A 14,086-nucleotide genomic window follows, 5' to 3' on the forward strand; every position below is an offset into this window, starting at 1 on the left:
CTGAAGCATAATCTATCAATCATTTCTCAGCCTCTTTCTTTGCTGTCATGAGATGACGGAAAATTAATTGTGTGCCTGAACATCAAACTTCTAAGTGCATCTGTGTGCTCCTCTGCAAAAATATGTTTCAAATGGCTTGACAATTATAATTCTACTGAACAGTGTCCTTCACCCTTCACCCATAATGCTTTGAGTCTTTAGACAATCTTGAAGAAGAATTTAACCTGGTTTTAAAAGTCAGTTTTTAAAAATTAGTGATTACTAACAGAAAGGGATGACTTCTAAGTGGTCTTATCTGCAGAAAATGCAACCATCTCCCTAAGAACTGAAATCTCTTTGTTGCCCAGATTTCTCTAGCAAGCTGTCCTTATCAATGGGGAGGAATTTTCTATGGAATTGATTCCCTTGACAGTGGAGCAGGGGTACTTAAAATAAGTCAAAATACAGTATTTCTCACCATTTTTGAAAGGGCAGCAGGCTCCTGTGAGTTTATGTGCCTTGCTGCAGTAAATGGGGGTCTTGGCTGCCTGTGTATATGCTGTAGGATTGACCTACAGAGCTGCATGAAAGAGTATGGCTGTAGTTTCATGGGAAGGTGAGCCTTAAAAATCCCATTCTTTATTGCTTAAACTGATTAGAAAGACCAGCACCTTTTGCGGGGCTTTTTGTAAATCCTAGTTCTGTTAAGATAAATATCTAGGTCAGAAGTTAGAGGTGCTGTCACCTGTTTTTTCAAAGGTATGGTGTGTTTGAAAACTCTTTAATAAAGTTGGATTGCTATAAGGAATACAGTGGGTTTCTAAAGCCCTCATTGAATTTAACCTGTAAAACTCGACTTCCAGCAGGTTAGCTGAGGATTGTCTGCTGGTGCTTTCATCTTGGCTTAGCCTGACATGAAAATTTTGAGAAAAAGCAAAGAAAAAAAAATCACTGTTCTCTTTATCCTATTCACATGCTTTTGGAGCTCTTCTCATTTTACTTCACTTCCTTCATTATGCTGCAAAATTGAGCTTACCTGTCTGTCACTGAGCAGTGCAGGGCACTTGGCTGTGTGGCCCCATTTGCTGCTAATGAGGGTATGGAGTGAGCTGTGCTGCTGGGGCTGGGGCTGCTGGCACTGGGGGCATCCAGCAGGGCAGGAGCTGCCAGCACGGACAAAAGTTGTGTTCATGGAGCTGAGCCTGGATGCAGCAACTTTGCCTGGGTTGTGCAGAAACGGGACACTCAGTGCATGCTTGTTAGGGCAGAAAACCTTCAGTAATTTCACGATTATAAGCTGCACCATTTTGACTAAAATTTTGGTTTGAACCTGAAGTGCGGCTTATAATCAGGTGCGGCTTATATATGGACAAAGAGTGAGAAGTTGCTGTTTTAGTTTGGAGGACAGGTGTCTGCTGAGAAAGGCAGGAACTTCTCTTTGAAATGGAGAATGTAAACCCCCTCCCTCCAAATTACTATGATTTTGAAATCAAGGGGCTTTCAGGCAAAAATATGGAAATTAGGAATAACAGTTATTTTCTAGGGAAATTAAAATAGAAATACAGTACTACAAAGAAACAATCTCCAAACCCTGACAAAGTCAGAGTACAACCTGACACCCCATCAGGCAGGGTGTTGGCAGCAGTCCCATTCCATGGTGGCTGCATCCTCCTGCAGTGACAGATGTGATTCAGTTGGAGCAGTGCTCCTGTAGAAGGTGCAGTTTCCCTCCAGAGGTCCAGTGGTGATGTGGAGAAATCCAGTTTTCCTCTGGAGTCCAGTGGAGAAAGGGGCTCCCTTAGTGTCCCAAAACCTCTGTTTTTATCTTGGTAAGAAATGTTGGGCTCTTCCCCCTGGCTGGAGCAACTTCCAATGGGATGCAGTAATTTTATCAGTCACACAGTGGGACTCAATGGTCATTGGCAGAAAATGACTGGCTGGAGGAAGGATGGGTTGTGAAAACATAAAGAGCAATGCCCTGCCTGGTTTCAATGGATGGCCCATTAGCAGAATATCTGCCGTTGAGATAAGGATCACTGCCCCCACCCTCAACAGATGGTGATAGAATGGATACCTTTTATCACACTCTGTATTGTAACCCAAGAGAGTTGTCGACACCCAGATGTGCGGTTTATAATCAGGTGCAGCTCATAATCGTGAAATTACTGTAATTCTGAAATGAGCACCTTTGTCCTTTGTTCTCCAGGAGTTTTTGGGACTGTATGTACTTTGCAAGTGACAGTGCCTTGTTTTTTTCTTTTGCTGTTATGAAGTGATGCTTGTTAGTTTGGAAGTCAATTTAGAGGATCAGCTGACTGTGACCTCTTCAGAAGATGCACCCTGCTGATATCAAAACACATGAATTCTTGTTTAGATGGTATTTTCTCTGGCTTCAAGAAAAGAAGTTTTTTAAGAGCATCAAGTTACTTAAATATTCAGCCAGAGGCCTTATGAAATTTTAAAAACAAATCTGTTCTTATCCTGCAGTTACTACAGGTGCTTAAATGCCTTTAAAATCTGGCCTGTGGCTTCTCTACGCTAGATGTTGCTTCAGTAAAATGAAAATATAACCAGGATTAATTCACTAATAGTAAGTGTGTGGCAGCTGGGCAGAGTGCTGAGGACAAAAACTAACTTCAAAGAATCCAAGATATCCAAGGAATGTGAAATTCCCACAATGTCTTTGTAAGACCAAAATGAAATAACAGGTCTGACATGGTGGAGGTAGTAGGAAGAAGAAATTTTTTTCACATACAGTCTTAAGAAACAAAACCCCCTTAATGGCAGAACTCTGGGGTCCTTCTTTTCGGAAAGCAGACTGATAGCATTTGTGGGTTAAATGGAATGAATTAGCAAACAACTAATTATATTTGCATGTAACTTCGTTAAGATAATGTCCTGTCCATCTTAGACCTGTCATATTAGACATATTTAATCTTTGTGACGCATGGAGTGTTCTATTGTGTTTGACACCTTCTAAAGGAAGAAGGACGAGAGCGTGTAATTGGAATGCTGCCATTGGATAATAATGATGAGCACTTCTCATCTTCAAAGGGCTTTCAGCCTCCCCAGCTAATCCACATATCCGCTGAGGTAGGAAGATAAGTCTGATCCCTGTCTTACAGATGGGGAAGCTAAGATGGAAGGAGTCACTGCATTGGAACTTGAAGTGCTTAGGTGCTAGTCATCCTGTGTAAAATCAAAATGAATTTTATTTGTGAACTCAAATGAAGTAAATGTGTTGTTTAGATTTGGATTACATGGCTGAAATTGATCATCCTGACATTTAACCCTTCAGATAGAAAGTTGGTCTCATGCTATAACCATGTAGCAAGTGTTCTCTAGTAATCATATTACCGTTGAGTTCAATAATCTTTACAAGTAAAATGTGCAGAGTTTCTGAATGTTTGCACTTGAAAGTGCAGATCTGATCCTGAAAGCGCAGATCTGATCCTGAAAGCCTTCTGGCTATAAAATCTGTTTTGTAGTTCTGGAACTTCAGACTCTGAAAATTGTGAGAATATCACCCATTGCACTGGCAAAGCTCTCACTGGAGTGGGGAGCTTCCTGAGCAATTTTAGTTGTTGGATTGACATGTTAAGGCAATTTGAGTTTATTGGTTATTCAAATGGTAAAACAAACTCAGTTGCTGAAGTGGAATCTTCTCCCAAAAACGATTGCTTTTGGTGTTAAACCACTAGTGGTTTAAAAGCAACATTTTAGGTCTTTAACTTACATGTAGAGTTACTTATGGTACCTTAAACTGGGAAATGTTTTAAATTAATTTTGCCTACTACTGTTCACTTGTATTAATTTTTTTTAATATAAAAAGAGGTAGGTCAGTTATCACACATATTTACTGTGGCACATTCTGCTGTCTGAACATTTAATGAGTATGAATTAAACATTAGAGATATTTACAGAAAATCTTTCATGAAAAAATAAATACTAAACTACTTTTTCCTCATTTTCAAGTTAGTAAAACTTCCCTAATTTTATTGTACAGATGAGCCATAAACAAACATACTATTGCCCCTTACTGGAACCCAGTGTATGAACTTTTTACTGGTGAACAGACATGGAAATATTCTGACTGATGGCATTAGTAATTGCTATCTACATGGAGAATGCTTCATATATACAATAACCACAAGCAAAATTTGCAGCGTTTAAAAACTTCATTAATAAAACCTGAAACACTGCCTTTTCCTTTTTCTGATCATTCTTCATGCAACCATCCCTTTTATTATCTTTACCTTATTTCTGCAGAAATTTCTACATGCACTTGTTAGTTCCCAAATAAAAGAAAAACATTTTAGTCTTTACCTGAGTTCTATTGGCTGAAATGACAACACTGTTAAAAATCAATGTGTAGAAAGCTGGATCATTACTGAGGTTTCCCCTTGAACACTTCATAGACAGAGAAAACTCAGGAAAACAGCCTGAGTGCACTGCATAGTGATTGATTTCAAGTGCATCTGATGGAGTATAATTGTCAACCCATTCATTTCTCTTCATTCTCTTCTCCACATGCTTCCTCTTTTGGAATCAGATAATCAGTAGCAATAATAAAAAACAGTAAGAATAAAAAAAAAATCCAAAACCAACCAACCAAAAAAACCCAACCAAAATCAAACCACAAGCAAAAAAAACCAACCCAACCCCCCCACCCTCAAAAAAAGAAAAAAAATCTCCATAGAAAAGATTGCCCATAAGATTTGGCCACAAAACTAAATAGCAGTAGCTTTATGTTTAATTATTAATTCCTGTATTCCACTATAATATCATCAGAACTTTTGGGAAAGTCCTCACTCCACTTTAGGTTTACTTAATAAAAATGCACTCTTGGGTTTATATTAATGGTTATGCTCTTAGTGGCCTTGGGACTAAATTTTCAAGTGTGAAAACATCACCATCAACACTTTCTCTGTCTTAATTTCTTTTATAATGGGGCAAGAGAATCAGTACTTCGAGGAGTTAGGATCGTAACATTTCTGGGTGTTTGTTTGTTTATTTGTTTTATTTTCCTGTGTTATTAATTGTTTCATTTATTAAATAATTTTTGGCACTCAAAATGGAATCTCCAGTTCCAGCTCAGAATGCATGACTCTTAATTGGCCTATTTGAACAGAGCATTAATTGTGGAATATGCTCTGATACCTACTCAATATAATACCAGATTTTTGAATTTATATTAATAAACTTCCTTCAGTGGGAGTCCAAATTAAAAGAAATTGAGATTTTTCTAATATTCTTAACCTTGTAAATTTACATCATCACATCATTTAAATTCTTCTGGAAGCTCTCAATATGAGAAGAAATTGTTCTTTTATAATTACCTGCCATTATAAATCTGTTTAAAGAATGACACTCTGCTTAAAATGTTATCCTAGAAATAATTTGGAAATTGGTATTCTTGCTTTCAGGCACAATTGGTATTCTTGCTTAAGGCAAAGTTTTAGTTTTCGAAAAAATTTATAATAACACTGTCATCTTACTTCTGTATAGGTATAACATACCTGAAGGTTGCTGTAACTGCACTGAAAGGACCTGTTGTCATGAATGCAGGGGGTTTTGGTTCCTCATTTACTCCTTGCTGTAGCTGCTTTCACACCACTGAGGATATTGTCCAAGCACTGTGATTTCTTGATGCTCTTTCCTCTAATGATGTATGTAACTTTTGAGTTCTGTTTAGTTCTAAATTGCTCTCTCAAATAATGCCTTTGTTGGTACATCCCAGGGTTCTATAGCTGCAACTTGTCAATATTTTAAGTTTACTAGTGAAAAACAGTGCTTTTTTTTTAACCTGCCAGACCCATAAACTCAATTTTGAAATGTGAGATTTAAGTTATGTCCCTTCCTTTTCTGTGTGTGTGCTTAAATCTATTTCCAGTAATAGATAAGGTGCTTGTGGCAGAAGGTTCATTGACTGTCATCAGAAAAGAAAAATCTACTTTTTTTAGATTATGCCTTCAGTGACCTCACTCACTGAAGGTGATGGTACTGTGCAGTGAGAACAAGGTTATGAGGAATGAAAGTAGTAATATTTTGTTTTATTCAGGTATCTTGCAAGGAGCAGATGCTGTGGAAAGGAAGGTGTCATTCTATTTTGAAGCTCTTCAGAACAGAACAATACTTCAAGTATCTGAAGAGTCGCATCTGCTGTCATTTTTATAGGGAGATCATTAGACACTTTCTAGCTATTCAATGGTTTCTCCTTTTGCACTAAATTTTGGGTGTATCTAAATCCTTCCTTCTTTCCTCTTTGCTTTTCACCTAGTTAGTTGTGAACTACATTGATTCCTTCTCTTTTCTGCAGCTCATAGGTTTTGTTTCCTTTGCAATTTCATTGTAGGTGAGCTCCTCCAGCACTGAGGACATTTTGTTATCCTCTGTGAGAGCTCTCCAGTTTAAAACATCTTTCAAATAATACAATGCATAGAAGTGCTGGTTGGGCAACCAGAACTGTGTTCATACAGCCTGTTAAGTTGTTTAAATGATTTCAGCTTTGTTAATATGTTGATGCAGGTAAATTTGGTCAGTAAAATATTGGCAAATATTTTCTAGTTCTGTATTACACAAACTTTTCTACATTCTCTTCCTATTTTGTTTGTCACTTTAGGGAGTACTATTGTTTTTGCCATTTTGGATGGATTCTTATATATGTTTATAAAAAGCATAAGATGACTTTATGGTAGAGAAGGCCCTATCCACACTGAGGCCTTCACAGATAGTGAAGTTTCAGAGAAAAAAAGCAATGAAATATTTTCTGATGAGGAATATAATTGCATTAATTAATTACTTAACTGTATACATTTTAGAATACAAGCTGACACTGTGTGTCTTTTCATTGTCTCAAAATGTGTTTTCATTAATTAAGCAAGATAGCATAAGGCATAACTCCTCTTCAGTTTAAAATAAAGGAAAATGAGTCTACTCAAAAAATGAGTAGATTATGTGAATTTGATATCTACTTTCTTCTTGTATTCCCTTGCTTCTTGTATTTCAGGGAAGTTCAGCCGTATTGGTATAGTTCATGAAAAGTGTTCAGCAAGGAAAATCTGTGGAATTTGACTCTGAGTTCGAGATAAAATTCCACACACAATTCTATTCCTATATTTAATGAGATTCCAGTCTGTTTTTTTACTTTATTTTATTTGTCATTACTAAAGTATGGATGATTAAATCACTTTGCTTTACCTTATTAAAAAAATACAAACAACCAAAAAACAAACAAAAATACTGACTGCATGTCAGAAATAAACCTGGCATTGGAGAAGAGACTTTGAGGTTTGGTTCACAAAGTCATAATTCTGGGCCATGATGAACCCCTTTAGTTACATATCCATAATCAAACAGCCAGTTGAATACTTGGGAGAAAGATTCTTATAGCAAATATAGCAGCTGATGCTGCATTGTGTGATTAATTTGCAGGTTTTTTCCAATTGCATATTAAGGCACAGGAACACACACTTCTGATTTCATCTGTTTCCAAGCACAAAATTACACACTGTTCCTCATTAATAATATTCTTTTAAAAATAGTACAAAGGTGAAAACAAAGCCTGGACTATCTCTAATAATGGTATCCTGGAGCATTAGATTCTACAAACTTATGATCTTGATGTGAAAATAGTGAGGAAATGAAAAATGTCTGTGTACTAAGAAGGCAGTGAAGTTTCCCTGAATATTCTAATGTACTTTTATTGTTTTGGTGGTTGTGGATCTATTGGTTTAACTCTTGTCCAAAATAATACATTAGTTTTTAATTACTGCTCTTCAAAGCAATATAGCTCTCCAGGCTGTTTTTAGAGGTGATGGTTTAAGATATTAACACAGTAGTTGTTTGTTACTGAAAATACAGAAGCTGTGATCTTCATAGAGAGGGAAGACTACCTTGTGCCTATGAAACTTGAGAGACTGAGGCTTATTTCTTTATCTTCCACAGATTTCCTGTGCTACTATGGACAAGTCTTTTAGCTCATAAAGGGACTTGGGTCCTAGTATTTACTTCTTGTGCTGCTTATTTTCCCTCTCACCATAATTTTTTTGGTCTTTTTGAGTTGTAAATAACTCAATAGTCTCTTATATGGGCAGTAGAAGTGTTAGAAAGTATCTGTGTTCCTATCTTTTTAATGGTCTGGTCAGTAGAAGACCTTCTATCAAAGCAAGAGATGCATGTTTCACTGTAGGACCAGAATCTACTGGACAAGTGTTTCCTTCCTCCTTTGTATTAATAAATAGAATTGTGAGTAACTGAGAGTAGTGGATTACAGTAAAACCTGGGAATAATGAATGCAAGTGCATGCATAACTGAATTCACAATTAACTCCTTTGCCAGGAAGCTTTGCATTTTCCTTGTTGCTTTCGGTTATTTACATTTCCCAAATAAAACTTGTTCTGTGCAACTTCTAGTGAAAAGAGGAAGAGGAATTGGTTTGAACAAAAGTCTGTGCCATTGGGATGAAGTGCTCTCTTCAGAGAGAGCATTTTCTCCTTGAGAAAATAGTTTGGGAAATCTACCTTTTGATAGAGCGAAAAAGAAACCATAGAGGGGCCATAACAACAACGATAATACCTGAAGCAAACAGAAAGACATTTTTGGAAAGTAATGCAGGAGGACTGAAGAGCAAGATACTGGGGCAACCTGTCAGAAGAATCATTCTCTTTGCTACCATTATGATTGTATGTACTAGACAGAGAGGTGAAAGACTGAGTCACCTGTAAGGAAGACAAAAAGGTGCAAATCTCTCTAGCAGGGACATCATAGCTTGTATTTCTAAATTGATGCTTTCAGCTCTGAATACTGGAGAGCTGTCAGGACAGTTGGCTAGGCTGGGACTAACTATCAAGACAGATCTTTATAGGGGAAATATATGTTATACTTGGGAAACTGCTACTAAGAAAAATGCCTTCAAAAAAGAAACATCCCTGCTATAAAGCCACTATCCTTGTCACCAGTTTTAAAGACTGCTCAAACCTCCTAGATTTCCTCTTCAGTTCCTTTTTTGTGCTTTGTTTTTTCCCTCTCTCTACCAAGTTGTTTACATTTCATTGCTATGTCTGGCTTGTAGGCTATTTAGTCTCTATAAAGAACCTGTAGCAGAAAAAGGTCTAATAATGTGAGATGCTCAGTTCTTGTTAGTGCAGCTGCCAGTGGTGCTAAGGGAATTCTGCATGGGTGGCTGTAGGTGCGAATTGAAAAAAATGGGGAGGTGTTGAAGAAATCGAAGGTGTTGTGAATGTGAATGGAAAAATTGGATTGTTGAACATTTCTTGTCCTGCAGCAAAAAACAATTATTGATTAAAGTTTTAGTGTGCAAAAAATCTGTTTTGAGCTTTGTGCACGAGTGTTTCCATTTGGCACGCAGATTTAAATTATATGGAGAAATTCTCTCTTTTAGAAAGTATCCATTGATGGTAATTGCACTAATCTGGAATTTGTTTCTGTTTTCTGTGAGTTTGACAGAACTGGCTGGATAAGCACTGAGCATCCTTTACTATTCTCACTATGAAGAGGGCTGATCTTTTTGCACTGTGCTTTGGGTTCCTCCGACTCTGCCGAATAGATTATCTGTTTCTTTTTCAGGAAGAAGTTACAATAATTGTATTGATTGTCTTTCATTTGACTCTTGACTGAGAGGAATAAAAAGCTTCACTATTATTGATTTAGTTTGCACTCAAGTATGTTACTTTTGTTTTCACTTCCCACAGGACCTAATCCCAAGGCCATTTATGCAGTTGTGTAAGGCCTTAATGCAGCAGAGGTAATGCAGCCTGGCTTGCAGAAGCCTGAATCAGCAGGCATCCTGTGTGCCTATCTTCTTGCTCAGGCATTTATATCACCTCAAAATATACCTAAAATAGATTAAGAGAAGTTGAAACAAATGGATTTGTTTATTCTTTTTATGAACTACTCTTTTCTCTTATGCACCTGAATGACTTCTAGGTAAATCTTGGTTGTGTCTTCCCCTGTCAGTAATCAGTACCAGAGGGTCAGGAACTCAGGGTAGAGATTTTCAAGTGCCAAGCCTACCCTGACCTTATTGCTCCCAAAATGCTGCCATAGTAGAAATGGTCAGTGCATTGTGCTTTGGAGCACACACTAGCAGGACTTGGGCAAAGTTATCAAATTCAACACTTAAATTTTCCTGTTAAAATATAATTTTCTTCTCCTTACACCCTATTCTGCATCCTCAAACAAAGCAGAGCTTAGACAATACTGACAATACTCAATAATTCTGTAGGAAAGGCTGTTGAACTCTGTGAGCTAGAACGGTGATGCCCAGCTCAGAGGCTGGTATTAAGAATCGTTATTTCAGTCTTTCAGTGCTTCAGTGTGTAGGCAAAATTCTCTTATGTAAATACATTGAATTTTATGGTTAATGCTGATTTCTTCAATTCTTTAATTTGGGAAAATAATTAAATAAACCTATAAATAGAAGCAAATTTTAGTTGGCAGAAATATTTAGGTACAAAACACAGTAAAGCAAACAAGTAGTACAAGATAAGCAAAGTAATATGCCATTAAATGCAAGTAAAACTTACCTCATGGATTAGGTTCTGTTGAACTTAAAGGCTTTGTGATTAAAAGACCTTGTGTAGAATCAACACAACTTCTTTATCTGACAGTTTATGTACATGTAGTGCCAGTATGTGTATTACTAAAATCACACAATCCTGTAATGGCACAGGTTTGTCTTAGACTTCTTGGGCACCTTTCTTCCAACACTTTCACAGGAGGTACACTGGTGCTATATCCCTCTGCCACCTCCTTTTCTTGATGTTGCAAGTAAGTATCTAAAACACTAGGAGATACTTCGGGGCAAAAGATGTGTGTGTTTAAAATTGCTTTATATTAATTCAGCTTCCACTCCAATCTGAAATACTGCCTTATGCACATCAGAATTTTAGGAAGGAAATTTAATATATTTGAGTCCAAGTCAGGTATGGTCACATGAACAAAGTCCTTTCTCCAAGGATGGTTGGTACCTAGTAACTGAGTCAGGTTCTCTAGTCTTACTTTTCACTTTGTGGATGGCATTGGCAAATCTTTTCTGTCTTGTCCTCATTTGAAGATAAGGAGGCAGAGATCCACTGACAATGCTTTGTCATCTCTTGATGAAAAATGCCATTTCATTTCCAACTCTGTGTTGGTTTTGTTGTCATCCAAGTGTAGTTAGTATTTGAAGATAAGGAGGCAGAGATCCACTGCACACTGTTTTGTCATCCTTGATGAAAAATGCCATTTCATTTCCAACTTTGTGTTGGTTTTGTTATCATCCAAGTGTAGTTCTTAGTATTGTGTTTCTTTGAGAACATTAAGCCCTCTTCAACTTGTGCTTTTTTCCTCCAAAAAAATTGTGTATATCCACCTTATGTCCAGGAATCTCCTGGTATTTTGGGAAGATTGGAGTATAGCATGTTCTGTTTTACAGATATAACCATGAGGCATCTGTAAGGAATAAGATTTTTCTTGGGTAATAACCATCTTACTCAGTGGTTCAGGTTCCTGTCTCCCAGCAGCTTTAATTGCTAGACAACTTTGCTACCCTTTCTAAGAGAGAGGGAGAGGGAAAAGCCCATCTGCTGCTGGTGGTTGCTAGGGAGTCACATGCTGCCCTCAGGTTAGATTGAGCCACTTTCTCTCACATTTGTATTGGTTTGGGCCACTGCTCTGTACTGAGCTGAAGTTAATTTAGCTCTTGGTTTTTAGCTCCCCTGTCCAGTAGTATGGCAACTGGACAATTCAAGGTGGGATGTGTGAATTTAAATGTATAAACTCTCAATACACACATGCAGAAAGGGAGAGCAAATGTAGATTTTGTGAAGTGTTGCTCTTCTACTTGCTTGTTGTTTGAGGTATGAAGCATGGATGAGGAAGAAAACTGCTTTTACTGAAGAATACTCTCACCCAAGACACTGGCAGAATACTGAGGTTTATAGAAATCTGTTCATTATGGCTCTGTGGGGAATTTCCAAATGTATTAGCATTTTTAGGTCCTCTTATCAGCACTTCAAAGATAAAGTGGCGTGAGATGAACGCTTCTCCCTTTATGTGCCTTGTTTTACATACACTGTGCACCCAAAATAGGTAGGAAAATCTGAAAGGGATTTATAAGCAGATGTTAAAAAATGCAGTGAATGATTTTTTCGGATGGCTTTTAATTATGGTTTGTCAGATGGCTTCTCATAGGAGCATAATCACAAGGCACATATTCACTGATGATTTATTTAAAGAAAAAAGAAGAGAAGGAAAGGCAGGCTGGGTAGTGTTTTTGTGAGGTACTGCTCCTGGGGGCTCTGTGTGTCTCTGTAATGTTTATCTCCCTGCTCACTGTCGTCATGGAAGCTCAGAGCCAACTGGAAGATCCTGCTCTGCACGGGACTGGATTACTGACCCTAACACATGGAAAATTGAATGTATTAAGAAGCAGCCGCATTTTCAACCCTAAGGACTTCACAAGGAATTTGAAACAAAAGGCCAGAAACCTCTGAGGAGATTTTCATCCCAGGGGGGAGTCTCATTTTTAAAAAACAAATTAGCATCACCATAGAGAAGCAGCTTCCAATGACCAAAAATTAGAATACAAAATGAAAGATTTTTTCATTCTCCTGGGTGCTGCTTTCTATCTTTTTTGCCAGCTGAAGGAGCTCTCTTGTCTTAAATGTAGCTGAGGTGAGCTAAGCTCTGACCTCAATGCAGTCAGTTGCACTCATATTGGAAGTGGGAAAACTGGTGACATCAGAATGTCTTGCCAATCCATGGGTGAAAGATAAAAGACTCATTCTTTTATAGAGGGTTAACAACGGTGCTCTCTTTATTTATATGTATATAAACTCACTAAGGTCCATGAAAGGAGAGATCAATCTATCAGGGACAGATAGGTGGGTATCTTCCCTCCTTTTCCTCCTTGTGGCAAATATCACAGATGTCTAATAAAAGAGAATTCTGAAAAGATCTGTGAAAGAGAGCTCATGAGCTGTAAAAGCTTGGCTTGCATGTATTAGCAAGTGGAAAATGTGGCTATCCTTCAGAACAGGGATAGCCAGGAGCTTTGGGAAAAGAGCTTAAAGGTTTGTGTTTGGAAGTGCAGAGGATGGAATTGCCAGATGTAAGGCATAGGCAACGACCACGCGTCTCCTTAACTGCAGTTTGCTGCCCTGCTGCACAGATCTGTGTTACAGCCACTGGCTGTTGAGGTGCATGGAGAGGTTAATGGCAGATCTGTGTCTGTGTGTGTGAAATGGAGGGCACAGGACAAGCCTGGGAGGCTTGCTTTGCCATTTTGCCCCCTGGGGCGATGGCAGGAGAGCTTCTGCCAAGGAATTCTATGGGGACTGTGTGCTGAATTAATGCAGAATGCGTTTCACCTACCTTTTCCTATGACAGATGCTGTCCCCTGAGTTGATGGTGTATGTTTTGAACTCCTCTAAGGAGCTGTTTTAGCCTTGTTGTAAATGGTAGCAGATTTATTAGCTAACAAGCTTATACTGATGAGTATTTTCACCTTAGGCCTGGCTATCCAAATGTAATAATACTCTGCAGATTTTTCCCTGAAGGGTGCCTGTGTAGCCTGTCACTTTAGAGGATGTGCATTAAGCCTGAAACAACACAAAGAATAAGCAGATTTTAATGATAGCTGTTGTCATATGAGATTTTGCAAGTGAAGCATGAATTTTTTTGTGCGACCAAACCAGGATCAGCCCCAGCAGTAGTCACTGTTTTTTGATTCTTTGCTGTAAAAAAATTCTAAAAATATCTACAGCTATTGGTTTTTGTATGCAAAACTCTTTATATTAAACAACTACTTCTCACAAAGTATACAAAGTAAAATTTGTCAGAAGGACTCCTTAACTCTCAGATTGTTTCTTAGCTTCTGTCATCCCAGAATTATTCGTGCTGTTCTGTGTGTTGGTTTGGTTTTGATGGGATGGTACTGTAGTATAGTAATGAAATAGGTAGCTACATGATTTACTTTAACATATTATATGCTACAGCATCCTTCAGTGTACTTGTGTAAAAGTCTATATGGGGGCATGTGTCTGTACAACTAACAATACTGACACAGCATTTTCACCACCAAAAGCTGTGGGTTTGGACACTC

General features: G+C 37.9%; 1 protein-coding gene across 5 annotated transcripts in view; it reads left to right on the forward strand.

Moving 5' to 3' along the window:
- The window catches only part of SORCS2 (sortilin related VPS10 domain containing receptor 2), a 594,699-nt gene that overhangs the window by 102,161 nt on the left and 478,452 nt on the right, over positions 1 to 14,086 (forward strand). The gene's annotated exons all lie outside the window — the stretch shown is intronic.

The sequence above is a fragment of the Catharus ustulatus genome, chromosome 5, assembly GCF_009819885.2.
Source record: "Catharus ustulatus isolate bCatUst1 chromosome 5, bCatUst1.pri.v2, whole genome shotgun sequence".
Taxonomy (NCBI): domain Eukaryota; kingdom Metazoa; phylum Chordata; class Aves; order Passeriformes; family Turdidae; genus Catharus; species Catharus ustulatus.